This window comes from Heterocephalus glaber, unplaced genomic scaffold (genome assembly GCF_053883595.1).
Source record: "Heterocephalus glaber isolate CG9 unplaced genomic scaffold, H.glaber_assembly_v1.0 deba00001504, whole genome shotgun sequence".
NCBI classification, from domain to species: domain Eukaryota; kingdom Metazoa; phylum Chordata; class Mammalia; order Rodentia; family Bathyergidae; genus Heterocephalus; species Heterocephalus glaber.
Window position 1 is genome coordinate 25506857 of NW_028258324.1, and position 27706 is coordinate 25534562.

General features: G+C 36.7%; 1 protein-coding gene across 13 annotated transcripts in view; it reads left to right on the forward strand.

The window, feature by feature from the left end:
• Positions 1-366: 366 nt before the first annotated feature.
• Agtr1 (angiotensin II receptor type 1) overlaps positions 367-27706 on the forward strand; it is a 41631-nt gene continuing 14291 nt past the window's right edge. For 3 of the 13 annotated variants that reach the window (XM_021252846.2, XM_021252858.2, XM_021252849.2), the window contains exons 1-4: positions 373-514; positions 4094-4202; positions 9546-9629; positions 19590-19708. The gene's annotated coding sequence lies outside the window, so the exon portion shown is untranslated. Of the gene's footprint in view, positions 515-4093; positions 4203-9545; positions 9630-19589; positions 19713-27706 lie in introns of all 13 variants that reach the window. The other 10 variants (XM_021252863.2, XM_087186311.1, XM_021252825.2 and 7 more) reach the window with 6 other exon arrangements.

Here is a 27706-nt window from a genome sequence, read left to right on the forward strand (position 1 = left end):
ATTCGACCTTAAAAGTTACCCAAGTTAAAATAACAGTAATACCCGACGTGGGGGAAGACTTATCTCTACCGAAACGAAGCTCCTCTACCCCTAGCTCTCTCCTTCCTCGCGACCCTCAAGATGTCAGGCAGGGCTGCAGGCCAGGTGAGCGCGGGCCTGGGAGGGGACGCTGAGGGGCTCTGGCCTCAGCCTGGCAGCCGTTAGAATCCCGGGAGCGCGGGGTGGGCCCCGGAGGGTCTCCTGGGGCGGGGCGGGGCGAGGAGGGAGCGCGGAAGCACAGCCTAGTCCCTGGAACCCGCGGAGCAGCAACGCCCCTTGCTATAAATTTGGCGCAGCCTCCTCTCCGCTGATTGCGACTCCGGGCCGCTGGAACCACAGGCGGCAGCGAGTGACGGAGCGCACGGGAGGACGCTCGGCGAGCAGCTCTGGGCCCGGCCGCAGTCTCGGTGAGCGGCGGAGGTGGCCGGCACCCGGGGCGCGCTGCCGGGACGCCTCGCGGCGGACGTGAGCACCGGTGAGTTGGAGGGGACGCTCCGGGTTGGGAACCTCGGGGACCAGAATGGCAAGCTTCGGGTGTTGGTGTCTTCACTGTGGGCGCCGTGCTGGGATGCTCAGAGGACCCCGGAGGTCGACCACATGCTCTGTTAGCGCCCACTCTGGAGCAGGCTGCCTTTCCCCAAATAGAGTGAGGGGCTTCTGGTGGGCGGCGAAGAGGTGGGCATATTTCCTTTGTGCTCCAAACATTTCGTCCTGTTTCCACCAAACTCTTTCGAATAAAAGCTAGAAATCTATACAAATGGGACGCAACCCAGCAAACTTTTCTCTGGAGGCTTTTAGATAACTCTTGTCTTTAACTGTGAGCTGAGGGGGGAGCCTGTGCGACCCCGCTGGCAGCCCAAGTGAAAGCTGTGCTGCCTGAGGGTGAAGTTTCAGGCATCCTCAACCCCTCCCTTTGCTTCCCAGAAGATAGCCCATCTTGGTTTCCCCCTCTCCCTGAAAACTCTGCCCTTGAGTCCTTGCTTGGGTCGTTGTCCCCAACTGGGACAAACTCTCCCATCCTGAGGTGTTCCTAGGTGTCCTCTGATTCACGGGGGGGTGGAGGGGGGACCCCCCCTCCCCTCTTCTCCACAGCAGAGGCCCCCACAGCCTTGGGCTGTGCACGTGTGGAGCTGAGGCAAGATTTTAAGCAAAAGTCCTTGTCCTCCACTCCCCTTTTCTGCCTGGCACCTAATGTTCAAGTTCTCTCAGACATCCATCTCAGTGCTTCCACAAGGTCAGTCTGCTATGTTCTCGAAGATAGCAGTGAATCTTCCCCAAGGTAGGCCCTCCCTCTGTCTTACAGCCTGCTTATTGTCCCCCTGTGGAGCTCTTTACCCTTGTTTGCCAATGGCCTCACTGAGTATCAAAAACTCACTACCAGCTTTTACAAGCCTTTCTTAATGAAAGTATGAGTGAAAAAAGAAAGTAAGTCTGGGTGCTTATTCCCCTGTGGTCACATTTGGAATTTGGCACATTTATTTCCTGTGTTGTTTCAGGAAGAGAAAGTAACAGTGAAGGAGAGGATAAACCCCACACCCTACTCTTCTGTTTTGTAACTGTTGGGCAACTTGTGTCTCCTCTTTAGGTGCTTCATACTCAACATGATCCTCTAGGCATTTACCACCTGAGGGGCCTAGGACCAAGGAGTTTATTCCCCTGAGCATAAATTTAACCCCTTTACAGTGTTCTCTACAAAAGAAACTATAGGGGCTTGGGCGTGTGGCTCAGTGGCAGAGCAATTGCCTAGCACAAATGAGGCCCTGGATTAACAAACAAACAAACCCCACTGTGCTTCTTCCCTTTTTCCTATGGTGTTTTCCTGTCTATAAAAGCCCCACGCAGATATCTCTTCCAGGCTGTGATGGACTCTCTGAGACCCTGTTCTTCCTCTCCATCCTTTCTAAAAGGAGTGAAGGGGAAAAAAAGGGAGATGGGAAGGAGACTCCCACTTAGCTAGCAATGTAATATTAGTAGTGTTTTTTAGTAACTCTGAAGAGCTCAGTCCATAAGGCTTCTTCCAGTGATAAAAAAAATCTTTGATTCCTTTTGTTTCTTAGTTATTGCTTAAAGAATAAATTTCTAAAACAATTACTCCATTATTCCATGTTTTGAAGTCTTCAAAGCTGTATAGCCTTCATGCTAGATTATCTGCTCTAATGAACAATAAATTTTCCAGTGATAGCATCAAATATCCATTCCCCAGATTATGGTTAGCAGTTCCTATAATGTGGTTTAGGGGTCAGGAAGTATCCTCAAGTTACTAGGTTTCAACATTTGCTACAGTTTCATGATTATTTGTTTCAATTCTGTTATCTACTATGACTCATCCTTTTTTCCTGACCTGTTGTTCTTTGTTCCCATTATCAGGGCTTGAATTCTGGTTCTGTTCTTCTTTGATCTTAAATTGAATCAATTGCCCCAATTATCCAACTCCGAAGAACATGAGTTTTCTTCCACTGGCTCCTCTGGTGTCAATCGGAGAATTGACATTCCTGAGATTTACAAAATGTCTCTCCATCTTTGAGCTGAGGCAAGACTTCCTGTCCCACAGCACCCTGAGTTTAAGTCTTTCCTCTCTGTCTTACCTTGGGTCAGTGTTCAAAAAGAGAGGAATCTGGAGATGGTTCAGGTTTCTCACTTTTGTCTTCTTTCTAGTTTGGTGTCAGAATTGTATATAATGTGTATATAATCTTCATTTTGGTTTTTTGCTGCTGTTATACTTACTACTTTTTTTGCTATGATTAATTAATAGCAATGACTAATTTTGCCCTGTTCAAGAAAGAAAATAAAGAAAGAAAAATTTAATCTCCTACTTACCCAAAGCTCAAGTGAAATACAGAGCTAAGAAGAAATTAGAAACTCACAGTTTAGATGCACGATGCCTGTCTCCTCTGTACTTTAAAGCAGATAACTGAGAGTTGTATTTTGCTTTCGAATCTGTTACAGGGACAAAGATAAGAGTCCTGTCCCATTTACACGTTTTGGCTGCCTAATGTTAACACCTACCCTTTAGCCTCATGCTTATGAATTTACCTAATACTTCGCCTGCTCAGAATGATTGGGGAATGTCACAGTGTCTCGAGTGTGCTAGTCAATTAGGGATTTTGTTTAAAAGTTTAAGTCCAAGTGTTGTAAAGATTAAAAAACTGTCTTGAAGGCACACTGTGGCAATAAATAAATTTGGACCTGGAAAAACAAAAATGAAGACATGTCCAAGCCAGCTTAGGAACACTTTTTTCGCATATTATTTAGTCAACTCGAAAGTCAGCTTTTAAACACATCATCATTGGAATCTTCTGTTATTTTTCTTCAAAGTAGTTCTAACGGTTCTCTTCAAAATTAAGTCACTGGGTTATGTGATTTGTGATTCATTTCACGTTGGGGCATATTAAAACAGTATACTAAATCTGATAAACATTTTGTTCAATTTCTAGCCTAAATTAACTCTACATCTTCTATACTATTCATGATATGAATTTTAGCTTCTAAACCTTTTAATAGCTTATTATAAAAGCCACTTCAAATCAAGGAATATCTATAGAGATTTAAAGTAATACTCGATTGATTTTGTAATGACTATTAAAGCACTAAAATACAATTTTTCAAAAAATATAAAGAACTGTATATTTACCAGATGTTTCATTTGTTAGTGGTTATTTTAATGTCAAATTTGACCATTGGAAATAAAAACAAAGTATATGTTTAGGATAGTCAAACAAGGAAAAGTGAATATTGCTACTATCTGCTGGTTGTATTAGCAGTAAAGGCTCCTGATATTGATTTTTTGTTCTTCGCACCAGAGGTTCTTAAGGAGAAAAATATCCCCTTGCATATGAAAACTAAAACTATACAGTATCTCAAAATATTTTACTAACAAAAAAATTCACTGTGTAGTGTAAATGCTATGTGACTGCTTTATTTTTCATTATTCTTGTACATCAATTTTGAAGGTTCTTCAATATTGTCATTAGTAGAAATTAATATCTAGAATCTGTTATTGTTAGTTTCCTTCAATATGCAAGAGGTTTGTTTGTTTGTTTTTTGTTTGTAACAGGATCTCACTATGTTGTTCAGGCTGACCGTGAACTCACCATGTAGCCCAGCCCATGCTGGCCTTGAACTCCGATCCTCCTGCCTCAGCCTCTTGAGTGCTGGGATTACAGGTGTGTCCACATGCTCAGCTCCAGGGGTATTTTTTTTAATGTATTGCTAGTGTCACACTTAGTTACTTTTGTAACATCTCAAAGTTTAGAAATGGGTAAGCAATGTCTATCCTTTATTTTTCATAATTGTAATATGCCTACTTCAAGTTCAGTTCTAGATATGCTTCAAATTTAAAATCATAAATTAATAATTTTTCAGCTTGTGTCAAATGTTGTGTGGTTTATTATTCACTTTATACACATATATGATGTCCTGTTCTTCACCAAAGGGTGTTAAAATCTTATATAGATCAATGAATTTAAGTACTCTGATTAACTTCGGAGTCAGAATACTAGAAAACACACATACAGCTGTGCGCTCTTCATGAGAATTTATGATTGTTGATTTGTGCTCCATTTTTCTCTAGATATTTTCTCATTTTATATTAATTAAAGCTTCTCTTATCTACTTTGGAAAATAAAGAAATACATCTATGAAATGTACCAACAATAGCAGTTTCTTGCAGAGGGAATGCCACAGATCTGAGTGACATTAGGTCCTACGGGCACATCAAAGTACAAAGATGGTCTTTGCCCTGGAGAGTTGTTGGTCAAGCTAAGCACATATTTAGAAAAGGAAGTAATTCATTACAAAATGTCCCCTCCTTCTCTCCTGCCTTTCAATCTAGGCAGCACGTCTAGTACATGTACACTGTTTGGTTCCAGCCACTTCCCTTTCTCATAGGAATAGAATTCCCGTGACAGTACAGCCCACACCCAGTGTGGCCTTATATTCCACTATTAAATACCTTTCAAAAGTTAATTCTGTGCTCATTTGTTGGTTGGTGGTTTTCAGTTAAAGCTATGGGAAATTTTAAGTACATTTTCAGATCTCTACATGTCAGAAGAGAAATGTTAGAAACTAGTTTTCCAAGTTTGCCTGAGTATATTATCCTGTTACAATAAAATGACATAAACTTGATGCTTCAGTCTTACGAATTGGAGAACTAGGCCTTAATATCATTTGTCAATCTAAAGCATCAATGGCAAGGAGAAAGTAAAGAAGAAGAAATGAAAATGGAAAAGAATAAAAGGTTAAAATATCAAATCAATGATAAGGTGTTGAGAGGCAAGTAAGGCAGGAATGTTAGAATCACCTGGGACATGTACCAACTCCCCACAATAATTATAATGATTATGTATTGCAAACATGTACTAATAAAATAAGATATATACATATGAATATAATTTATATATATATATATATATATGGAGAGAGAGAGAGAGAGAGAAGAGCCATATTTCCTACCCCATCTCCATTTGCCCTGCTGAGAAACATCATAGTATAGATTAGGACCAAGCATCCACAATTATCTCAGGTGTCACAGTCCACATGCCAGCACTCTGCATGTGACCTGAAAGTTTATCACATATACAGAATCTCATACCCCATCCAGGTCCATTGAATAAGAACCTGCATTTTTAACAAGAGTCCTGGTTGATTTCAATATGCATCAAAGTTACAGAAGTACAATATAAATACTTACGGCTTGCATAAAATGTTTACGCAGAGGTTATTTTCTTGGACTTTTAATAAAGCTAATGTCTACTGAGCATATATCCTATGAAAAACACAATGTTCAGCCTTTAAATGTCCTTTATTTAATCTTCACAACAACCCAATGAGACAGCCATTACTTTGCCCTCATTTTATAGATTGAATTCTGAGTAATGAGAGAAATAGCTCACCCAAATGCTGCAACTGATCCTGTCAAGATTTAGACACAGAAATTCTGATCTCAAAGTCTGTGCTCTTAGTTGCTAACCACAGTGTTTATTCTATACTTGATTGCCTATTTTTTAATACAAACTAATTATTTGAGAATTTATTTAAAGTTGTCATTTGAACTCAAGATCTCTTTACTTCACAGGGAAAAAAATTTAGATCTAGTCCATTTTAGTCATGCATTTGCCATTAAGTATAATAATGAGAATTCTAGAAATTCCTGTTTTAGTTGGCAAACATTATTAACATGATGACAACCCATCCAAACTCATCAAAATGAATACAGTTAATATGTGTGTAGAGTTTTGTATATCAGTTTTACCTCAACCAAGTTTTAGGAAAATAATTGTAGCTGGCATGGGGATGTGTGTCCGTAGTTCCAGCTACTCAGAAGTTTGAAACAGTAGGATCATTTCGTCTGGGAGTTCAAAGCCAGCTTAAGCAACATAATGAGGCTATCTAAAAAAAAGTAGATTATATACTTTTAGGAGTTAATTTTTTATATCTCTATTTTCCCGGCCTTTACCTAAAATTTACAGTTTACCTTTTGGTGTTCTAATGTTATAAGTTGTCTCTTAAATAAATTATTTAGTTTTTTCAGCATTCTAATTCAAATTATATATTACTTTTTAAGATTTTAATATAAATACTTATTTACCACAAGCATGGTTTTAAAACTGCAGTCAGATACAGATACTAAACATTTAGTCCCCAGAGAAGTGGTCACATGTGTGTATTTTAAGCCAGTGACTCCCCACATGATTTAGTTCCTGAAGTATTTCTCCCAGTGCATCCACATTCTCTGACATCTGTCGGAAGAGTCTGTCCAGAGGTCTCTTGTTTGGACCACAACTTGTTTGTGTTTCTGGAAAGACTGAGCTGAATCCAGGTTCCCTGGGATCGTGTTTGAGAAGAGAGGTGTGCCAACAGGACAGAGCACTGTGACGTAGTGAAGGCACATCTGTGGGAGACAAAACTTCACCAACTGCTTGGTTGTAGAACTCAACATATCCAGGCAGCACAAACAGCACAATGTCCAACTTTTAAGTTATATAGATTGGGGCAAAGTCAACCTAGGCCTGCTGTAATGCTGTGCAGCAGGGGCTAGGAAGGGGAAATAGTACCTAGAAGATACCTTGCACATAGCAAGCAGAGTCTCTTCCTGCTGAAAAGTGATAAAGTACCAATGATTATCCCCTGTGGCTTTTAGAGTTCCACAGTTTCACTAAGCCTGAATACTTGTGACCTCGTGACTGTGGCAGAACACAATCTATATCAGGGTTTCTTTTCCTAAACAGATTGAAAAATCTTACAGGATTTCTTCTAGTAAACTTCATGCATTTATAATTTTATGATCATAATTTTACTTTATGACCCAAATTATCCTTGTTATCCAATTCAAATGCATTTTTGCATGCTTCTAAATCTATGTGGTATGCCTCTAGAAAAAAGAATGTTCTATTAATTCAGATTTAATAACCTAATTCTCTTTCCATTTGAATGATGCCACTTCCCATAAAACACATTGAACTATGATGTCTCCCAGCCTTTAACTTTCACATAGTTCACTGGTGCCACTTTATCAGGAATGGAAAAGAATCTGATGTGACCTCTGCATAATAACTTCTTGAACTTTGATCTGCTGAGAGAAGAGTGGCAATAAGAATAAACAGACATGATTTTAAGCCATGTGATATAGAATTATATATTCATTATCTATTATATATAACACATTTCATATATTGTAGCATTTCATGGCAAGATAATCTTAAAAGCTTTTGAGAGTTATTAATTTTAGGTTTAATTTTTTTCTTTAGTTTGTATCTGCTTTTCAAATTTCCTGTAATGAATGCCTATTCCATTTTTATTTCTCACTTTCTATTTGTCTTGGAATTTCTATTACTTTCCTCATAATTCACTCTGGATTTCAAGTCTTGAACAACCTGTATTAACTCTCTGGTGAATAATATTGTAAATCTTATTCTTTTGGTAATTTTTACCTAAAATTTATTAGAATTTTACAAAAAAACCAAATAGCCTTCATACCATCTTGGTATTTTATAGGAGAAATCATCTTATGGAAAACATCTTTTGCTAGTACATCTTTATAATGCCAAAATTCTAAATTACAATACTACTAGAGTTGATTGTGTATTTTTTAAAGTAACCTATATACAATCTCAGCTGTACAAAAAATCTTCCAAATCCATACTGAAAAATACTGATGAACATAAAAATAAATTAATAGTTGTATAACAAAAAGTACATAAGCAAATTCCACAGATGAACAAAAAACCAGGAGAGGCTATTGCTGCACATTACATATAAAAAGGCAATTTCTGTAATATAACCCTTTAACATGAGAAACTGAACAATCCAAGTGAAAAATGAGCAAAGATCTGAGCAAACCAGTAGAGTAACTACTGAAAGTAATAAGAAAATAAGAAGTCAACCTTCCTTCACAATTAAAGAACGACAAATTAAAAAACATCGAATTAAGGATGATTTGATGAAGTACAGATTTTTAGTACCAGACTTTTGTTGTAACCTTTATAGAAGCCATTTTGTAAATATCTATCACAGATTTAGATTATACAAACAATTTGGCTCAACACTTCTATCTAGAATTTACCCTACTGATACATTCATATAAGTACAAGAATGTTTATATATAAATTTGTGACTGAGACATTTTTGTTTTCCCTTTCAGACAAAAGGGAAATTGGCAAAAAACAGATTAAAACATGTTAATAGCAGACTGGTTAAATAAATGAGGATGTATTAGTGCACTGAATGGAATATTATATGATCATCAATGGAATGAGGGAGATTTAAGTATACTGATATAGAAAGTTCCCTTAGTCATACTATTAAGTAAAATTACTAAAGACAGAAAAGAGCTAAATAATGCAACATATAAACAGAAAGAATGTGAGTATTTTTGCACATGTGTATAGATTTTTTAATGTTCTACAGGGATACACTAGAAATTATTTACTTGTAAGTATCCTGGTTAGTGAATCCAGAGACAGAGATGACAAGGAAATAGATGCTTATTTTATTTTATATTCTTCTGTAACTCAAAATTTATACTATATGCAGGTATTACTTCAATGAAAAAAGAGGAAAAAAGGATCTTTACAAAGGTGTTTGTTAAGTTATGGTGCAATAACACTTGTATAAACTTTATTTAAAAAGAAAAGATTATTTATCAAAGTTTAACTTAAATTCATAAGTAAAAATGCAATTCATTATCATTTATTTTTCCAGTAGCATCTCTACAGAAAGCATCATAAAATAAGACTATACTATTTTACAAAAAGAATTCTTTTTCCCTCTCTCTAGCATGTGTCAACAAGGTATTGGGGTGACCGTAAGCAGGAAACAGATAAGATTCTATGGCAGCCACTTTGTACAACCCAGCTCTAGAGAAGGAAAATAGGTCTTGATGTGGAACAGATGATTTTATTCCCTTCTAAAACGTTCTTAATATGCAATGCTAATGCCAACTGTGTACGTTAAAAAATAAAAATCTGATCTCATTTGTGTACCGTTTTAACTTCTCTTTTTCTTTCCAGATTTGAGATGTGATAGATTGGTCTAAGATGGCCGGGTTTTTATCTCAATAAGTTACTGAAGCCATCCCAGAAAGTGGCCACCAGGTAAGTGTCTTACATCTCCAGCATTGTATCTGTCAGTAGTTTTCTCTAAATAAGTCAACATTGGAGGTAACACAATAAGCCACACACATCTTTGTTTTATGAAAGAGGTAGAGGGAGGAGAAAAGAAGAGAATCCTAATCTCATTCTATTCCCTGCAATACACAGATTTTAAATGTACGTATTTATGATGTTAAATGTAAACAGTGTAAGAATTACCAAAATATTTCCATTTGTTTAGTGAGCATAAACCATTTAAGAGATCTACAGTCTCTTGGCAGAGACCCTTCCTAGCCATAGGAGATTGCTTGAGCGATATTCCCTTTGTTGGGCAGGGCCAGCTGGATATAACTGTGCTCTCTTCTCAGCCATCTGGGGCAATGGATTGGTGCTCTGTGATCCCCTGGTACTCACTTCCACAGTTCTCAAGACCATAAACCTAAAACATTGACATGCTCAGAAAACCCACATATCTCAGAGTCTCATCCCTACAAACTTCTCCCTTACTCCAGTGATGAGATATGGAGGAGATATTGTATGAAACTGGAGGTAGAGGCAGTCTAACCCTGTGACATGCATTAATGACAGAGCATCATGTGGCAGGACACTAAATCTTTCAGAATCTGACATGGAGCAGCAAGATCGGCTGTAACTGCTTTGACCACCACTATGTCATGAGCCTATCTGATATTTTTCATAAAAGGAATCCTTGATTTACCCAACTAGTAGGCTTAAAAAAAAAGACTCAACTCAAAGGATAAGCCTCAAGCCTCAGCTTCCCAGAGGAAAGGAAAAAGTAGCTTATATCATTCTGAAGATACTGTAATTCTATTTTATCATTGTAGAGGGTAGGTAAGTGCTGACTTAGGAGACAGATAGAAGTGACTTTATTCTTTGACAGATTAGCAAGTATGAAACACTTTCTGCAAGGGACTCCATGATTCGGAAACTAGGTGTTCGGAAACTAGGACTGTTTTAATCTTAAAGATAAAAATAGTAACATTCTACAGAGTTCTGTCACTGGATATCTTTAGGTTTTGGTTTGGTTGGTTTGAGGGTGTGTGTGTGTGTGTGTGTGTGTGTGCGTGCGTTGGATTTTTCAGTGTGTGTTATTTTTGTTATTTGTTTTGTTTTGCTTTTAAAAGTGCACATAAATTTGGGGATCTGAGCTATGTTTGTTTTCAGCAACACTTCAGCTCTGGAAGCAGTGTGATAAAGTGCATATCCTAGATAAGGTGACAGAAAGACAAGATGCATCCCAAGAGTACTAACCAAGAGTTGTTTCTGCATAATACCCCACTGGCCCTGCAGCAACAGAAGCACCTTAGTACCTTAGTACCAGGGAAGCCTGCTGGAGCAGAACCTTGAACTCACCTCCCTTCTCCTCTATTTCCAAAGCCTTCATTTCCTAACATCCACACATTTGTGGAAAAACTTCCAAAATACCTATGATCTGCTTAAGAATAACAGAGCACTGAAGAAAGCATACTTTAAAACTTTAAACATTTTCAAGCTTTAAGTTTCAGGTGAACAAGTAAAACAAACCTCATCCTAGGAAGATTTTTTTTGTTGTTCATTAAAGACCTAATTCTTTGCCAGTTCTACCACTAACCAGAAGTTTGCTCTTGGTTTCCTATAAAATAATCCCTCCAAGGCCCTATCCCGAGCTCTGGTATATATGTAAATATACACCGTGTTTTTGGAAGGAACTTCTGAACTCTAACATCCTGTTCAAATTTTTTCCAACTTACAACTACAGGACTCTGATCCCTTATTGATTTTAACTATCCACGGGCAAACAGAATTTCAGAGCTTATTTTATAGGTCCAAAGAGTTTGTTTTGAAGTTTACTGACTTCAAAGGGTAAATATCTGATTAGAACATTTAAAAGAATTAAAAAACACATATTTGATGGCTAAAAATCTATAGACCTGTATCATCCAGTATGGTAGTTATTTGCCATATGTAACTATTTAAGTTTAAATATGAATTGACTACAGTGAAATAAAATTAAACATTTAGCTCCTCAGTTGTAGTACCCACAACTCAAGTGCACAGTAGACACACATAGCTAGTGGACAGTGCACATACAGAACGTTTCTATCCTCATCAGAAGTTGTACTGGACAGAATACTGTAAACAAATTTATTAATAATGCAGTGGCCTTTCAGTGCTGCTTAGTAAGAAGAGTTTATACTCTGTAACTTACTTGAAAATTTTTAATATGTTTGAAATTCCAATTTTCTCAGTGTTACATTACTGGGGCTATATTTCTCACTGGCCTCTTCCTTTTTCCTATTTGTTTGACTATTACAACATAAGGGATAAATGGGACTGGGTGTGTAGCTCAGTGGGAGAGCACATGCATAGCATGTGGGAGGCCTTGGGTTCAATTCCCAGAAAACACACACACACACACACACACACACACACACACACACACACACCCCACACGTGGAGCTAAGCATTTTATGTACTCTTTTAAACTGAGAGATTCTTGATATCTTAAACATTGAGAAAAGAGGGCTAGGAATGTAGCTAGGGATGTGGCACCCCATCTGCCTGGCAAGCACAAGGTCCTGAGTTCAATCCCCAGTACTGGGGAAAAAAATTAAGAAAAGAGATAACTACAGTTGCATTGAGCTAAATATTAAAATATATGATTGATGATGTGTTTACCTATATCCTTGACATTTCCAAGTAAGCAAAACTTCTCTAAGGTTTTAGTTTTGCTACAATGATAGATGTGACTTAAAGCTGATTTATGTTTGTAAGCAATTTTGAGAGCCAAACAAAATAAGTACTAGAACCCTTTTTTATAGAAATGTACATGATATTACAAATCTTTTTGATTTTATATATAAACAGTAGCCTGATTTCACTTTTAATTGCTATAAGTACCCATGTTATAGTATGTTCTTAAAACCCTTAGTCATCAGTTTTCCAATAATATGATCCCATTAATGGAACAACAGCCTTGATTACTTCTCAGTCACTTTGCCTAGCAATTCATTTGCATTTGTTCCCTAAACTAATGATGAAACAAGATAAAAACTTAAAAACAAATTTGTCTTTGAGTTATTGAAGCATAAGAGTTAAGAAAGCTACATGGATAGTTGTGAGAAAGGGATATAAATATCCAGCCAATGTTTTCCTTACACATCTAATAATATCATTTTTATACAAAAACGTAAATAGCAAAACTTTGGACCCAGTGTGTAATTTTAAAATATCAGTCCCAGAATCTTACCAATGGAAAAGAAGCAAGGAAAACAACCATTTGCGGTTGCTTTAAATAAAAATAAATAAAATTTTTTTAAAAACTTCTTTTTAGGCTAAGCAGGTTTACTCTGAATTTATCTATAATATTATACTTTTGCTAAAATAATATGGCCAGATATGCTTAACATATAGCTGACTATGCAGGAGATACTACTTCAAGTTAGATTACTATTTATATGTTTAACAATTAAAAGAGTTCAGAGAATTACTCTAAATTTAGAAGCTGTTTTGCTGGAAGGAAAAACTTTCAACTAGCACAAGAGTGCTGTCATCTTCTCTCTTCAACTCATTAGATGTTCCTTTTAAGAAGATTTAGGAGGCATATAGGAGTAATTTTTTAAATTCCAGAAAAGTCTAGAGTATCACAGAAATGTAATGCAGTGCAGACCCAGTAGAAGATAATCAGTTATCTGAATAGGCCTTTGATACCTTTCCAGAATTTAAACAAATACTAGACTCACTCAAAGAGCCCTGGGACAGCAGGAACATGATACTGTGAGCCCCAAATCCAGCTAGGAGCAGTGTACTCCCTCCTCTCATCCAGGGAAAGTCAAATACTTCTGCGCACAGGATGGGCACCATAAAGAAACAGACAGAACTGAGCAGAGGGTAAGTGCTGTCATTGACCAAGAGAGCACATCTTGGCTCCTCAGGATGTTCCCAGTCAAAGAGAAAAACAAGATGGGTTTTTCAGTATCTCCTTCTCCCTTCAGTGCAGTCAGTATACAGACCAAGATGGGGTATGAGGATGAAACAACTGTCTTCCTTAACAGTGCAAAGCAAGAAATCTGCTTGGGCTAAGTCAAAGCATATCAAATTTGGGTCATTAATGACAATAATAACAGGATCTTGTGATATTTAAGATTATTGTATAACCCTATTGAAACAGATATATTTTGCTCAACCCTCAACCATTAATGAATGCTAGACTTTGTTTCACATAGAGTATGTTTATCTATGCACAAGCGAACAAATAAGGAACACTGGAAGTGGTCCTGTGGAAAGCATTGACCTACAGAGCATCAGTTAGGTTTGGAGCAATTGAAATGGGATAAGATTCCTCCTGGACACCTCCCGGAATTAAAATTTAAATAGAGACTAATTAAACAAAACATACCGTCGGAATTAAAAAGTGGAGAACACAGTATGTACACACCAACTAACTGAAGGGAAGTCTGCACTGTGAATACAACCAGAAATACAAATAAATTTTAAATTTTAATTTATTTTAGAGTCTTTAAGATAATGTGACAAAATTAATAAACATAATTTAACATAAAGACTGTAAAGAGATCTGTGTAACCTATTTTATGATTTTATCTTCTTGGGAAGATACTTCAACTTTTCTAACTTTCATATTTAATCAACTTTTTTCTTTTCTAGTTTTTATGGTGTCACCATCCTTTAATCCATATTGACTGTGGAAAAAAACTGGTATATATATACATATATATGTATTCATTCCATCCCAAGAGAAGGCAATTCTGCAATCTTATTCAGTAATTCAGTCTAACAATTAAGACCCTTAAGCTAAATAGAAAATTCATTTCACAGGAAATTTTATTCAATATGTATAATTAGTTTTAGTTAACTTTATTAATGAAATGTTGCAAATCAGTTAGGTTTGCAATAATCAGATGCTGAGGACCCAAGAGGGGCCATTTCTCTCACAAGAGGGGAGGGTGATAAACAATTTAGTTGGGAAGCAAATGCAATTAGATTTGATCAATTGAATATTCCTGTCCTGATATGGAGTCAGGCACATACCCAAGCCTGAGAACACCATTTAAAAAGAGATAGAAAACCCAGTGTAACTTAGAAAATGTCTTCTTGACTCTACTGGCCACAGCTGGCAGCCAAAGAGGGTCTTTGAAAATAGAGGTGGATGGTTTTCCTCATACTGGGCTGTGTCAAATCCGAAAGCCTTTACATTGGCACTCTGTAAACTCTTCTTGTCCCAGTCCCCACCACTCCTGGTGCCTTGCTTCTACCTTCACACATTTATTTAACTGCTGAATCCCAGCGACATTTCAGCCTGCTGCTTTTGTGACCCGTGACAACAGGTAACCCCACAGTTTCTTTCCTCTGGCTCTGAAGTAGGAATACCAAAAGTCCATGACATTAAGAATGTTTCTGACTTAATACTAAACACAAGGTATTCCTATTTAGAACTTCAGTTTGCAACAGATTCTGCTGCCATTCATTCAGTGGGTGTTTTTGGACAATTGCATGCCAAACACTGTCCTCAGCACTAGGTAGAAAGTTGTGAGCAAAGTGGACAAAAGTTCCTGTGCTCATAGAAAACAATGCAGTGAAACAGGATATGTTGAATGCACATACTGTGTGAAAGTCTAGGCAGGGCCATACAGCTTTAAAAGGGTGGTTAGGGAAAACTTGCTTAATAAGAAAAGAACTGGGAAGGGCCGGGGATTTAGCTCAGTGGTTCCACCACCTGCTTCGCAAGCTCAGGGACCCCAGTTTGATCCCCAGTACCAAAAAAAAACAAAGAAAAAAAGAAAAGAAAAGAACTGGGAGAAGATAGCTCTAGGCAAAGTATAGCAAATGCAAAGGCCCTGAGGCAGTACTATTGCCACAGCAAGTGAGACAATATCCTTGGGAACATCAGAGGAAGAGTGTATAACAAAAGTGACATAAAGTATGGGTGGGTAGGACCTACAGAAACTAAAGGCATATTTAGAATGGATGCCAGAAAGGAAATTGTTGGAATTTAAACTCTAAGTTGTTTTAAAACCTAGAATGCTTTTAAATATCATGAAGTGTTCCCAAAATTGTAGATTTTAAAAGGAAATCAGGTCCACTGCTCAATCCTCATTGGTTGGTTCTATGCACCATCTCTATCTGTAATCATTAGAAACCTGCAATTTTTATCAGTGCCTGCCAGACATCTAACTACCTTGTTTGTTGTCTCTGGTATACTTTAAATGCACTTTGCCCTACAGTACTGATCTGTCATCTTGTGTTTCTGGGCCTGAAAAATGCAGCTCTTCAAGTAATAGTGAGTTGGAGCTGTTGAGAATTGCCAATAGACTATGTTTAATGCAAGCTTTCTCTTCAGAGATACATACAGCAATATACTTCAGTCCTAGCGGTACCACTGAGTGAAAAATAATTTCATATACTGTCATTCCTTTTAAATTATTTTATCTCCAAGTCAAACAAGCAAATTCTAAATAAAGAGATACATTTGGGATTGTGTGTGTATCATTCATTCACATTTAAGTAGTAGTAAAATTATTTAATGGAAAATTTCAAATGAACCAACTCTAAATATGTACAGACAGTCTGAATGAAAACAAACAATTCTGATTTTTATTTTTATTGATGTTTTAAAAATAGTTCCCATGTTTGTTTCCTGTCCTGCCATTCTTCAAGATTTTCTAATGAGGATTAGAGAAGAAGTGTATTTAACAAACTGTGTTTGCATGTTGAAAACAAGAAAATGAAGACTAATAGTTTCTCTTCGGCTAAATTGGTTTTCTACAGTTCCTCTCCTACCAGCTTAAGCAAGAGTTAGTTACTATTTCCAATAGATGAGGCCAAGGAAAACACAAAGCATCTGTGATGTCGTGCGTCCCCCATGGCCTGCTACCCCACAGTCTTCACTAGAGATGTCCCCAAGAGTAAGAGATGGGAAGTGATCAGGAGCAGAAAGAGAAAATGCAACTTCCTTCAAGGAGAAAAACCACAGCGAGAAAGTTCTGTGACTAAATAGATTTTAAAAGTAATGTGATTTCTGATGAAAGGAATGCCATTACTCTTCCTTATGTAATAAATAATCATTGTTTTGTCAAATAAGTATCTCTAAGAGATCTCTAAGCCATAGAAAGTTTGTGACTTGGGTAACTTCCAAACCACTAATATCCTGACTTGAATCCAGAACATTTTTTAATATAGATCATAGCTGTACACTTGATCACTCCATAGCAATGGTTTTAAACCCCATGATCTATTATATCAAAATATTTTTTCCAGCAAATTGAGCTAAATTGTATTCATAGAACTATCTGGGAGAGCTAAAGATAGAAAAGCAATAAAATGGCCTTTAGCAGGATCTGTGTCCCTTTATAGAGCTTTCTGCCTGTGACCTCTTATCATCTTCTTTATTTTTTTTTAATTTTTTTTGGTACTGGGGATTGAACTTGGGTCCTTGAGCTTGCGAGGCAGGCGGCAGAACCACTGAGCTAAATCCCGGCCATCGTGTCATCTTCTTTATAACTGTTCATGGCATTGCCTCTCCTCTTCCCTAATCTCACGACGGACTCCTACCTGCCTAGTCTACAGAACTAAAAGGAGGCTCTGAAAGTGTTAAGTTGACAGAAAGATGGGGGGGTTCAATTCCAAGTTGTTGGCAGGCTCTCTAAAATGAAATATAAGCCAAGAAGTACTTTTCTGGTAGAATTCCAGGTCCTAAGGCTAGTTAATAGTACAACTATGGCCATTTATTTATAACTATTCAGGAATGTCTTTCCCAGAACTGCCTGTATTATTGAAAGTATATAAAAGCAGCCCTGAAAGGAACTAAAACATTTTGAGAATACACAATACATAACCTTAAATAAGAAGTTTTCTTTTTCTCACACAAAAACATGAAAACTGGCTCAAAGTGACCTGAACTTCTGTATGGGTGAGTGCCTCTGATTTCAGGAGACATGTACTCCTTTTGTAACATCAGTGTGTTCTTCGAAATTGCTGCATAAGGGCCAAACTGCAGTCTAGTCCCTCTCCTCAGAATGAGACCTTTCCATTGTCAGTGTCTGGTCACTGTTCCCTTCAGTGCTCACTGCAAAATATGGCTATTCTAATTTTAAACCCCAATAATACTGGAAGGTGGGGTGAATTAAAAGAATGCCTGTGATTTAATCAGTATTCCATCCTTAATGAAAAGCTAGTTACTCACAACTTGCTTCATATTCCTCTCCCACAAATTTCTCTCCTGAAGAAAATACTATGCAGCATTTTAGAGAAAATAAACTTCTCTAAATCAGAACTTTAGAATAATGAAAGGGTTGAAGGTAGCAATGTTAAGCAAGATCGTGGGGTTTTTTTTTCTTTAAATTTCCTGACTTTGAACAGATTCTTAACTTCAACTTTTTTTAACTGCCATGAAAATGATTTCTGTCTCTCAGTTCACTCCTTTTCAAACTGCAGTATTTGTCTGCAAAGAGTCACAAATGTGAGTCATCATTCAGATCAGAAAAAAAAAAAAAAAAAGGTGAGACATAAAGTAGTCTAAATGACATAGTCTTTAAAAAAAAAAAGAATTAAAATCTCCAATCCTTTGAAACTCCCCTATCCCCAACTTGTGATTTAGTGTTCAGGGTGAAAACTTTGGAAGAACAATCCGTGAGCACTCTGTCACACACATCAACCTGTGTCTCGCAACACTTCGACATATAAGCAAGATTAATGTCAGTGTATTATGTGACACCTTATAAATGAACACAAGAAAGATCAGGAAAAATAATATTAATTGGACACTTTCTGGTGTCAGGCACTATCCAATCAGTCTGTCTGCATGTTCTTTTTTCTAATCGAACAAAAACAAACAGCAAACATATATACTAAGTTCCCTTATTGCCTCATTATTTTCTTAGGAACTGAGCCTAAGTTGCCCATATTGTTAACTGAAGTCAGGGTCAAGACCAATATTTGGGACTAACTTCAATTCCTTGCTTCCAACCATTTCTGTCTCTGTGGTAACTCACCAAGTTTCTCAGTGCCTAAGATCTTGCTCCTACTGTTTAACTGGTATAATGGCAGCATTTTTTCATATAAGTGAACACGCTGCTAGTATTTAATTACAGGCTTATTCTAATATTGTGTGCAAGTATAAGCTACATCATTTGAATAATAGAAAAGTCAGGAGCTCTGAAAGAGATATTCAGGACAGAGTAAAGCAGATAGTTTTCTGCCATATTTCAGTGAAAAAAATTGCTAATTCATATGCCACAAGCCATAGTCAGAAATACAACAATAAATGAAGAAAACTTACCTACTTTAAATAAGGTGGTCTGTAGTGCAAATTTTGGCACTATGTATTAGTTTCCTTTTACTGTCAAATTGATAATTTGGATTATGTAGACAAGCAATGCAAGACATTACTAAAATTATTCTTGAATCCCAGCTCAAGATCTGTATAAAACACTAGGCAATTTGCCTGTGACTATACAGAAAAGATATTTTAAAAGGATTTGGGATGGGTTATTTTCTCCACTGTTAAATATTAGCCTTTGAAATGAACCCAGCTGATCTGCCAAATAACACTTGCAAATTGTTGTGTTTTAATAAAGTGACAGACTGAGAGGGAAGCCACACTAGACCTGCTTATGCTTCCAGAGGCATCACAGGCCAGGAACATTATGTAATAATGCCTTTTAAAAGAGGGGAGCCTCTTATCATTACACCTTGCCTGGCAACAAATGTAGCCACTTACTCCAAATGCAGATGTAATTAGAATCTGTGAAGTCTAGCATCAGAATCCAAACCCCCGGTGCAGTACTCAGTAAATTGTAGCTTTTATGTCTGTGATATTTTCTACTGTTTTATTTAAATATGTGAATATATGAATGCGATACTTTAGGAGGTCTGCTCCATATGCTATGAGAAGATTTTTTTCATTTCTAATAAGGTGCTCCTCTAAATGAAAAACCTCATTTTCAGGCTTCTGGAAGGCTCAGAGCCTGGGCTGCTGCTGGCAGAGGAGAAACTCCAATGGACTACTCGTGAAAATTCCCACATGAACAAGGAGTACAGTTAAAACCTGGGGGAACCAACTTACAGTAGGTACCACCAGAAAGCATTATGACTCTATTAAAATCTAACCAGGCAAGCCCAGGTTCATGAATTAATGTACAAAATGTCAGAAGAGCCATGTAAAGTAAGCCTAAAAGAACATTAATTTTTAAACTAATATGGTATAGACCAGTAAAAGAAAGTTTTATTTAAAACTCCTCCTAAAAGTGATTAAATTGTTGTTTTAAATGAACTGAGAATTAACTCAGTTATTTCAGTTTTTCTTTCATTCCAATAGGAAAATAAATGCTTTAAATTTTAAAATTAAAACAGAGATCTTAAATATATGTGGAGACTATTTTTCATGGGTTCTTTGCAGAAAATAAATTTTCTCCCTCCATTTGTGACTGGCCATTGATTTCTATGTTTGAGACTATGAAGGTGCACTCAGCTGCCTCCCAGAAATAGCAGAGGAGTCTTAGTCTCTTTCCAAATGGAAGGGCTCCTATTAGGTTTTCTTCATTTCTTAAAGTGCTATGGTTTTTATTTCCCAGTGTTATGCCTTAAATTGAGGGGTAAAATTCTCAGCCAGTTAGTTATGATTTTTAAAAATAGGTAATACAGACCTCTAGTGGTTGAACAGTTTGAAAACCTTTGTAAGAAAAGGCAATTGTGCAGAAGGGGCCTGCTTTTTAAACAGAACAGTTGCTGATTAAAATTACTTACGTGTCAAAATTCACATATTTCATAGAAACAAAAAGAAGTTAAAATGTGCTTTGAGAATAGCTGGAGCACACCACATTCTTTTAGATGTTAATTCCTCTAAAACAAGCAGGACATTTTGACCAAAGGCCAAGCAGTATTTTTTTCAGTGATATAGGAATAAAGCTCACAAGTATTATGTTATATGAAATATATTTTCTTTTCACTTGCTTTATTTGGGACTTTTCTTCCTCCATATTCTAAAATCTCCTCCTGAAAACTGGGTCTCCAGAAGTCCCGTTTGTCTGTTCTGGCTTCAGCTTCTCCCCATGGATAGCCACACTCCAGCAATGTGGGCTCATGTCCTGATGTGTAGGTTCTCTGGGTTACATAATTAATGTACAAGTGTAAATGGCTACTAAATACACCTCCAGACTAGCATGACTCAAATTTTAATGGACATCCAGATTGCCTGGGGAATCTTCTTAAAATGAAGATTATGACCTAGGAGGTTTGAGGTGAAGCCTAAGATTGCTTTGCTCTCAGACCATGCTAAAGCGACTTGTTCAGGGCCACTCTGGGAACACAAGGCAGGCTCCATAATATCGCTCTTTATTTTGTTAATTATACTTTTCATCCTTATGATTTCTTCTTTTTTCTTTTAAAATTGAATGATGTGTCTTAAAAGTCGAGTTTTGAATTTATAAAACATTGAGAGGACTTTCACTTGACTATGTACAAATATTTCTGGGAGCTTGTTATTGAACCGTTCAAAAGCTGATTTTATATTGTAAAATTGGATTCACTGATATCACCTTAGCTTGATGAGTTTATAGTGGTTGTGAGCATCTTTCTAAGTACTCAATGTTATGGGACACTTGTAGCCACAATCAAATGTTTGAGTGACCAGTTGGGAGAGTGGGTGATAACAGGTTTTGTGCTTGTCATGGTGTGCAGAAATACAACTAAGGGCCCAAAGAATAGCCACATCATAGAATCAAGCAGAATCTAAAAACACAAGTGAAAACCAAAGGGTCAAAAGATCAGAATAAACGTAAGAGAACAATTTTTCAGGGCAAATTATAATTCCATCATCTAAATAAATTCCTATCATAGCATGCCATCAACCATAATTTTGAAATTCATAATTTTAGAACTTATGCCATGGGGTAGTCTTTAAAAGCCTCTTACAAACTTTTAACATCTAGTTTCAAATCAAAAATAATATATTAACAAGCTGTAGCATGGAGGGAGTACATAAATTATCATCATTGCCCTGCATGAATAGTAATTCACAGGTTTGGCTCAGACACGACTTAGATGAAATAATTAACTATGTACAGTACTTAACAGTATAAAAGTAATTAATCTAGCTGCCTCATACTGGTTTGGCCTAAATAAACATGCAATAAAAAAGCCATAGGATTTTATTATTTTTTTCACTTATGTTACTACATTAGTAGCTCAGAATTTTAATGTCAGAAGAATCACTCTTTTAACGAAAAATCTTTTCATTTCAAACGGAAATGTACTGCTTGTAAGCTGAGTGAGTTCCATATATTTATAATTGTGGGCAGATGTTCTCAATTAATAGTTTTATGCATTCTTCTGACTTCACAGTTTACCGAAAATGATTATTTTAAATTAAGGTGTAAGAAAAATGAGATTTTTATTACTGCAAAATTACATAGATTCTGTTGATGATTCTACAATCCTGGGTTAGTGAAGCTTTGGCAAAATATTTCAGACAAATTTGGGTTTTGTTTGTGGGTCCTGGGTAAAGGCAAGTTGTTTTTTTTGGCCTCTAGCCCCTTTACCAGCAAATCCGAAGGGAAAGGAAAAGGTCATCAGTTGGCAAGAAGGCAACAGATAAGACAAGCATGTCTGAGCGAGAGAAAAGGGCTCAGGTTATCCCAGCGAAGGGGGAAGAGGGTCGTTAAGCCTTGTCCGTCTTTCTTGCAGTACTGAGGACTGAATGCAGGGAGCACTGACCTACATCCTCAGTCCTCACCCCCACCTGTGTTTAGATAGGATCTTGCCAAATTGCCGGGGCTGGCATTGTGATCATTCTACCTCACCTTCCAAGTCGCTGGGATTACAGGTGTGTGCTATCACACCTGGTTTCAGACCTTTATTTAAAAGCTGATTCTTGTCTATGGATGTTCCTTTCCCTAATCTTATAGATTATTCCATTGATTATTCATTGTAACATTATCTCCATTTCATAAGTAAGCAAAAAAGAGGAGGTGGCTTATGACCAAAATCAAATTGTAATAAATGTAGGGTCAAAACTCAAAGCAAGGAACTTCTACTTCTAGCCCCAGTGGAGTTACAGACTGGACTTCCCTCTTGTACAAAACAATTTTTAATTTTTTTTTAAATTTCACTTTCTCACTAGAAATATAACTAATGCTAGTGAGTCAATGTGGCTCTAGGAAGTAGGATCATTCTTTCACGACTGATAACCTTTAGACGCCAAATTTTAGTTGTTGAGTAAATGTCAAAATAATATGCAAGAGGTCCAGGGATTTAGCTCAGTGGCACCGCTCCTGCCTTGCAAGCAAAGTCCTTAGTTCGATCCCCAGTACCAAATAATAATAATAATAATAATGATAATGATAATACTATGGAAGAACACTCATATGTAATAGATTCTGTGCTGTAATCACTCCTGTGAGGCCATCACTCCAGTGAAATGCAGCTCTAAGAGACATAACTATCTTTCACAGTATAGAAAAATAAGAGTAGAAAAAAAAGTTGCTAGCAAAAATACAGAAAGGGGTGTGGTGGGGTGCATTTCAGGCTGACTCCTAAAACCTTTCTCAGACTCTGAACCAGGCTTTTCTCATGCACATGCAGACAAAGAAGCCTGACTGTATGACAGAGTGGTGGAGAATACTTCATCCCAACACATCTCTGTGTGTTTCCCACTCTAGCTCCTGAGCCATGGAGTGTTTTTGAATGTGGAAATGGAAGAAGAGATCCCTAAATATTTAGTGTCATATAAAGACATTGGTATGGGGTCTACAGCATCTTGCTATGGCTTAGAGTCTGTTTTCTCAGTTGTAAAACTACCTCTCAGTGGTTGGCTTGGATCCTAAGCTGCAGATCAACAACCCCAAAACCAACACTGATGTGACCTGCAGAGTAGTTCTCTTTCATTCCAGTGTTGGCATTTGCATTAAAAACACTTCAAAGTAAGATATTTCACATATCGTATAGAAGTTTCTGCTTATCTTAAAAAATCAGCTGTACCCCCCCATCACAATTCCCACATTTGGCTATAGCTGCAAAGAAAATTATCTGCATGCCTCTGAGAGAAGGGCAAGCCTTCCACCAGCATGCCCACTTCAACCATCTCTGTTTCTCCCAGGGCCCTTAAGCATTTGATTATGTGAACCCTGGAGAACATAATTTCTAGGCACCTTTCCAGCAATAAAATTCTGTGCATCTCTGACTTAAGTTGTTTCAAGGGAAGCAAAAGACTAAAGTATAGTAGTTCAACTACATTATAGGTTAAAATAGACTTCACTCGACTAATCTGACAGCCAAAATACCATTGGTAATTTAGTAATTATATATGTTGACTAAGACAAAAGGCATATAGTTCTTGGAAGACAAGAAGCAACAAATTTAATTCACATATTTCCTTGTATCTCAGAAATTTCTGTGACTTCCTGACACATACTGAGATAAAGCTATTCTCCAAACATAAATTGAAAGGAGGTCGTAGTTGCAGGATGACCTTTTGTATGTGTATGTGGTACTGGGGACTGAAGCTAGGTCCTTAACACTGAGCTACATCTTCAGGCCTTTTTAATTTTTTTTTTTTTTTAATTTTGAGACAGGGTCTCACTAAGTCAAATTTGTCCAGGCAGGGCTCAAACTTGCAATCCTCCTACTTCAGCCTCCCAGAGTGCTGGAATTACAAATGTGTGCACCACAATGGGTACAGAATGACTTTTTATATAAAGAGAATACCTTCATTTTTAGTATAGCATAAGCTATGTGATATGTCTAGGGAATCGTTTTAATCTGATTTTTCCCTAGTGCGTACAGCTGTGGCTACTGGGATAGACTGGTTTCTAAAACATATTTTCTCTGAACTGGAACCCCTTCACAACAAAATATTTAAAATTATTAGCATATTATATTATTCTCACAAAATTCTAATGAACCTCACAAATATGCTTCCCTTATTCTGAGCCAAAAAAAATCAGCCTAATTTGTTTTTCCATTTTATATAGCAATAAAGTAATACCAAAAATGTTATTACCAAAACAACATGTTGTATAATTATTAGAAAGTGAACTCATGAAATCATATTAAAGAACAACAATTACCACATGTTCAGTCAGATAATTCAAGGAAGAGACTTATGTGAATATTAGGGGTGCAATAGGCATATAGTTTTTTTTCTGCACCCTGAATTTTAAAAGAATTTTCTTCATTTAACTAGTTAAAACATGATTCAGCAACCAAAGATCTATGGTATGATTTTTTTATTTTTTGCTTCTCTAACTTAATTGGAAATAACCTTCATTTTAGATACTTACCATTTTCGGTCCTTAAAAACAATCTTTAAATTGCTTTATAGGGTGACCAACAGATTATATTACCACATTATTATGTTAAAAGGATTTCTAACAACATGCCAATCAATTAGTAATGTGTAATAATGTGAGAAATTGAATATGTAAGGTAAAATTTTATGGAGATATTTTAGTATATGTGTGGTGATATATGAATATATATTGAAAATATAGGTATAGTAATAATAGAAATGTGCAATATACAGTTCTCTTTTTCCCCATTTTTTATTTAACCCTCATATTAACTGTACACAATTGGTTTTAATCCCATTTTAAAGATAAGGAAACTAAGGCCAAAGAGGGAGTAAATTAGTGAATCACATGATTAATCGGAATTGGAGCCAGGACCTTAACCCCAACCTTTGTGAGTGCAAAGCTTGTAGTAGGATTGTTTCCTATAGGCAGACAGCTGATGAATTGCTAACATTAGCTAATGTTCCCTTTTAAGTTTCTAAGTACTGAATATATATCTCTTGGTATATAGATTAGCTTTCCACTCTAGTGACTTATTAAACTTGTTTTTATTGTTATGTAGTCTATCCATACTGAATGTATGTGTAGAGAGGAAAATCATTTTAAACACACAGTATTCTTCCAAGGTCAAGGTAGAGGGTTGGCGGTATCCTTTCCATTTGTCAGATCAAAGTCCAGTGAAGATTTAATGAATTGTTTGAGGTCTTGATTTCTTGAAAGGCAAAGAAAACCCCTGAGAACCTCATCACTAAACTTAGGCCAATGTTTGTTCTAATTTTTTTTTTTTAGTATTTTCAACAAATTACAATTTTTATTTTTTATGAGTACATGTTTGCAGTACATAGTGATTACATTCCTTGTGGGAGCTGGTCCATGTGCATAACACATCTTAATTTTTTTCACCCACTTCTGCTTCCCTCCTCCCCACCATCTCTTGATCCCTTTCCCATTTGAGAAATATCTAGCTAGCTACTTCCTGTTATCTGCATTTTATTTTGCTCTTTCTTTATATATTGAGTTTGTCATATGAGAAAAACCATGCGATATTTAACCCTGTTAATTCTACAGTAAACCAAAATCCCACTCTTCAAATTCTTAAATTATGTTGTTCTTTCACTCAGTGCTTTTTTACATATTAGTATTTAACATCAGCATTCTCCATATCTTTTCATTCCTAATTTTGAGTGTTTCTCTCTGACTGCTTCTTTATTTTTGTACTTTATAGGCTTTTTCTTCGTTTCTGCTTTACCCTGATTATCCAGGACACACTGCATGCATCTTTTGAAAGCTCTGTTGTTCTCATTGAAAAGACCTTGTAAATGACCTTGTTTATCTCCCACTGAGTTGCATATCACAACTTCAAATGCCTCACTAAAATGTTACTCACTTGGCATCGGTATACAGAAAAAGCTGCACTTTCTGATAAGATGATCAGTAGAGTTTTCATAGTAAAAGAATAGAGTTCTTAATGGGAAAAGGAGGAAAGTGTAATTTCCTCTGATTTAGCTGGTATTTCAAACTTCATGGTGCTTTCTTTCTAGAACTACACTATAAGAAATTTGAAGATAAAATATCAGAAGAACCAATAAACTATTAGTATTGTGGCCTTATATGTGTGTATTCGGAAAGGGGGTTGCAAGTAACAGAAAATCAAGCTAAATAACTAAACTCTTTGGTTGCCAAAACTCCAAAAAGTATCATGTGTTCCTACATGTATGTGTACTTTTTCTTTCCCACTTTTCTCTACTTGGTTTAATTGTGAACCTTGATGACATGTTACATATTTAACATGCTGCTCCACATAGAAAAAATAGTTAATGTAAAAATAAAGCTGAATTTATATTCAAATACTGCAAAATGAGTTCATGCCCTAAGAGCATAGATGGATGCTCTTTGGCTCCCACTGGAATGTCTATGGTGCTGATGCCACCAGGGGGCAGGGTTTGACTTCCGGAGTAAGTGGCTGCCTCCCTCTAGTGGAGGCCTTGGGGTCACCACAATAGCCATAGAGTCCTTGAAGTTTCTATGATGAATCCACACTGAGTCTCTCTTCCAATGTATTGGTGTAGATTTCTGGCATTCTAGAAAATTCTCAGAACCTATCTTTTAGGGGATCTATAGTTTTCCTGGGAACACATAAAACATGAAACAAAAGCTATCAATAAAATCCAATGTATAGTTAACTTATCCCATATAAGAGCTGCAAACTATCAAAGTTAAAAAAAAAAAAAAAATAGGGCCCAGGGCAGGGTTTCTCAATAGTAGCATACTTGTGTTTTGTGGGTTTTTTTGGTACCAGGGATCAAACTCGGGTCCCTGAGCTTGCGCAGCAGGCGGCGAAACCACTCAGCTAAATCCCCGGCCCAATAGTAGCATATTGACATTTTGGGCTAGATAATGTTTACCATGCATGGTAAAATAATTAGCATTATTACTTGTCTTTAAGTTTTAGGTGCTAATAATCCCTTTCCTATCCCTTCCCCTGTTTTAAAAATGAAAAATGTGTCCATGTATTGCTAAATGGCCCGAGAGGATAGAATCGTCTCTCTGCTTGAGAAGCACTGGAATAGATTATGAACAGATGACATTGCAAAAAATAAAAGTACTAATAATAGAAGCTTTGAAATATTACTTATAGGATGTCAAAAATGGAAAGACCTGCTCTCTAAGTTTGTCTCATCTTAAAAATAGAAATGAGAATGTCTTCCATCAAAGAGTTCTTACAAAGATTAAAGCAATTAATACAATACTTGGCACACAGTAAATATTCATTGAATT